The following is a 4,655-nucleotide window of genomic DNA, read 5'->3' on the forward strand; positions in this document are numbered from 1 at the left end:
TAATATCCATCTTTTTCTTTTAAAAACTTAACATAAAAACACTTGTAAGGTCACACTCCTCAAAACTGGCATCTTTAGAGATGTGAACTTTATTTTCTATGAAATTGTAAAAGTCATAGGCTTTACCAGACTCATCATACCTAACAAAGATGCATTTTTAAATATTATCATTGAGTTTCCTTCTCTTCTCTTTCGGAATGTGTCAATGAAATACTCATAAAGAATCTAGAATGCCCAACTAAGGATTCGTTTCCTAAACATTCCATGTTTACAGATTATATTTCTAAGGTTTTAATTACAAACTATGATTGATCGAATAAGTTGTTATATGAATTACTTCTCTCCATAATTTATATCCAAGACTATGATCCTTGAGCATTGATTTATATTTTACTTGAATTTTCTTATTCCTTCTTTTAGTTACCCCATTATTCTATGTAGTATATGTAGCTAATATTTGCATCTTAATTCCCTTTTGTTTACAAAAGTTGACAAAATTATCTTAGGCATTATCTAGTTTCAACATTTTAATTTTTTTTAGTACATTCATTATTGACTTGATGTACCATATAAACTACTTGAAAATATCAAATTCTTCAAGCTTGTTCATTATAGAGTAAACCCTTATTCTTTGAGGTAATCCTTTCATGGTGTGATAAATTATCTAGATTTCCTTGTGGAAACTATCTTGACTAGTCAAAAAGATCAAAATCAACTAATTCCAGCTTCTTTAAGCTTTTCCATAGTCAAAAGTTTTATATTTTATTTCATTATAACATAGGATCAAGAGGGTTGGGCTTAACAAACACACTCTAGGTGTTGCCCCACTTAAGTGGCTGGTGTTGGGCCTTTTGATCCATTCCTTTCACCGATGACGTTTTGGTTCTTCTAACCAATTCTGTTAATGGCTACAATCGGTAGTTAGCCATAGTTAGAATTCAAATTTAATCCCACTGCCCTCAAGCTGGAAGATCCACACAGACGCACATAGTCACACTCATCATTAATGAAACTGCAACCAATTTGAATTTCAAATTTGATTTGCAATGTCTTTCCCAATCCTTTGAAATGAGCAATAGGATGTTTTCTTTGGCTGGATCAAAATCATGGCCATAAGAGTTGCATAAATAATTGGCATCCCATGATTTTGGTCACATTGGTTTCATCTTTATCCTTATTTTCTCACTTATTTCATTTCTTCCTTCCAATTGATTCTTCCAAGCGTGCATCTTTTATCCTGCTTTACGCTCACTACAAGCATTCCCTTTCCACTCATTTATCTCTACGCTTCCCCTTCTTCAACATGTTTTTCTGCACCTATTTATATGCTATATGAAAACTTTCTGCAATAAATCTAGAAGGATTTTAATCGTGAGAGGCATATGACGAAGCTTTCAAAATGGCATAAAGAATGCAGGTGTAGATGTCATTTTAGAGGATATCTCATTTGTTCAAGCGTTCATTTGTAGTCAATGCAGCTATTTAGTTTGGAGATTCTCTTTCCATATATTAATCATAATTAGCCAATAAGATCCTTGTGCGGGCTTTTGCCTGCCAAAGTGTCAGCCTTTCGATGATTATCCATTTTTTAGCAACTTTTTGGCCAAGCCTTGTTTCTTGGGTGGTGATAAGACAACTTGAACAACGTCATCTATTGATGTGTTTGAGTGTGACGTGGTGATGAGGTGACATACCGCCTACCATGCCCTCTATGGATGGCTTTGAGAGTGATGTGAAGAGCCTGGATTAAATGCGACTAAAGGTTTCGCTTCTCTAAAGTGTGTTTCGTGTCCTTGGGTAGTGTGTCTGTCACTTTTGTTCAATGCTCATAATTAATTTTGGGTTTTCATTCTCTACATGTTTACCTTTGTTGTGGCGGCACACAAAGTTCACAGCTACTTTTGGGTTTTCATTGTCTGGATACTATGTGTATTTACAATGTATCTGAGCTTGTTGAGGGCTTTGTCGGGTTTCGTTGAAGCAATTTTTTTTCGGTGTGTTTGGTTGAAAGAGAGGTTTGTGCAAAACGGAGGTAATTGTTTTCAGCTCCAGAATTCAGGTACCTCTAAAGATGAATTGATTTTCACTCTTTTCAATTTGAAATTCTCTCGTTCCATTGTGTGCATTTTCAATATGTGTCTTCCTTACCTTGTGGCCTATTTTGCCTCAGTTTGTGTGGTAGTTAACATATTTTTGATTTTTAATAAATTCATAGTTTTCCGTTCTCAATGTTTTACATATCTCTTTTTGTGCTTTAAGAATCTATTATTTGGTTTGAGTGTCTGTATCTTTGCCACGTCTCTGCATTTCTCTAGCTATTATTGAAATTATATTTCAGGTACTCTATGTTTTTAGGGTTTCATCATTGTTGCTTTGCAACATACCCTGTCCCATGCAACTAAGATAGTCAATTTTTCTCCTTAGTACCAGTCCTTAAAAATATTTTCTGAATCCTCTCAATTATCTCAGCCACCTTCCCCAATATTTTGAAAGGGAAGAGGTAATATACGGGGATGCTCTTAAGACATGATTTAACTAGTTGTACTTTCCCTACCATACTGAGCAAATTACCTTTCCAACCTTCTAATTTATTTTGGAATATCTCAATAATTCCATTCGAGAAGGATAAGGAAGGGGTTTTAGACATGAGAGGAAGCCTCAAATAAGAATTAAGAAGAATAGTAGTCTGGTAGGCTAGGATAGTTGATAGGGAAGGAAAGTGTTGGGTGGTTGTTAGGTGATTAGTATGTTTACTTGGCAAAAGTTCCTTACTATTTTGAAGGTGTAAACACCAAGGTCAGAGCGCAAATAGATCAAAGGTCATCTAACAACTCACCTTGCTCCGACTCCCTATGTCAAACTCTTCTTGGCTACTCAAAAGCTCTAACTCCCTAGTTTGATGACATCCTTCCAAGGGTTCCAAAACCATCTTATGAAGCCAAACTCAACAAATAGGTTGAATTCATGTTAGATTGACCTTTTTCAACTTTTTTTGTTGGATTTCATGCTTTTCAACCTTCACTTGCTTACCCGATTTGACAAAAACTTGGTTTTAGGCCTAAAACGGGCTACTAGGCAATTAGCCCTCCATTAGGGGTTTTGTGCTCGCCCTATGCAACCGATGGACTTCCAGAACAAAAGCTTTAAATTTTTGGATACTGTTTTGGGAATAATTGAAGATTCATAAAGTTTTAGGGTCTCTCAAGCCTTCTCCATGACTGTCCCAAAAATGGGTGAAAAAGGAGGGTTTTGAAGGGTTTTGATGGTGAAAAACCAAGATCCAAACTATAAACCTCCAATATTGACAAGAGACCTTAGTTCCACCCTACTACTGACTATTTGGGCCACAAATAAGAAGATTTACACTTCAAAGTTTGAAAAACAAGTTTTTACAAAAAGTTGCTTATAAGGAAAATGCAACATTTTACAACTTTTCCAATATTGCCCCTTTCAAACACATCATTTGCAAACAAAACCAATTACATTCAACATGTGAATATTTCTACCATCTAGAAGCAAAGAAGAGTCATTTTAGCCCTGCATACAAGCATTAGGCAATTACAAAATGGAATTAATTCTATGTCAAGTTGGCTGTTGCTGCCCTTTGTCTTTCACTATTTTTTTGTAGTTCACTGTGACTTACACTTTCACTATTAGAACTGCTCACAAAAAGTCTGTTTAGTGCTCCTTAACAAGGCTCAATCTTTGTTGACTTATTGTCCTTCATACTTGTCATTTGGAAGGAGAATAATACATGTATAACTTCAAGGAAAAAGTAAAAACTCAGTCCTAATTGACTGTGACAGCAAGTTTGCATTTCAAGTCTTGCCTCAAAGATCATTGATTGATCTTGGCAACTTCAAACCCTTAGTTAACATCAAGAAAACTCCTTGTGCTTGTTCACAAGCAATTAGAAGGAGGTATAACAACCTGTTGGTGAACAGATTGTCCTCTTACTTAATTTCTCTTAATTTACTCTATGCCCAATGTTATGAAGAGAACAGAATCATTCACTACAATTGAGAAAGTATTAATTTTATTTTAACTTCCTCTCTGAATTTTTCTACAGGTACAGCGCCCTTGTTTGATTTGCAATGAATTCAGTTTTTACAATTACACTTTTTCCTGAAAGTGCATAAGGTTCTCTCAACTACTCCTAGGTAGTGAGGTAATTACAAAATATAAATCGAAAATGAAAAGATTCATGCACATATAATCAACAAAATCTATCATCAAAGAATGGATTTTTTTGCTAGATTTTCAACATATATCAAAACAGGAAATAGATGAACTTATGACTAACCAACAGCAATAAGGAAATTTCGAATCGCCGAATTATCTCCACAAAGTGATAATAATTCAACACTCAGAACGCAAAGTTTCAAAGCATAACTCGAAATTTTTCATATATGTATATCCAACTTCAATGCACAAAGTCTTTGGAGGCTAAAACATGCATATACTATCCTTGATCACTGTCCTTCCGAAAAATCTATCTTAAAACTATATTTAACTTGTTATTCTTTTCTACTCTATTGCTAAAAAAATCCCCTAAAACCGTTTAATGCCCCAGCATTTATAGTTATTTTTAAAATCCCGAAGGGCCTCCCTTAAAACCCAGCCCTATCGGGTTAATACAAGAAACCGTTATGAAA

The sequence above is a fragment of the Cryptomeria japonica genome, unplaced genomic scaffold (assembly GCF_030272615.1).
Source record: "Cryptomeria japonica unplaced genomic scaffold, Sugi_1.0 HiC_scaffold_658, whole genome shotgun sequence".
In the NCBI taxonomy this organism is placed as follows: Eukaryota; Viridiplantae; Streptophyta; class Pinopsida; order Cupressales; family Cupressaceae; genus Cryptomeria; species Cryptomeria japonica.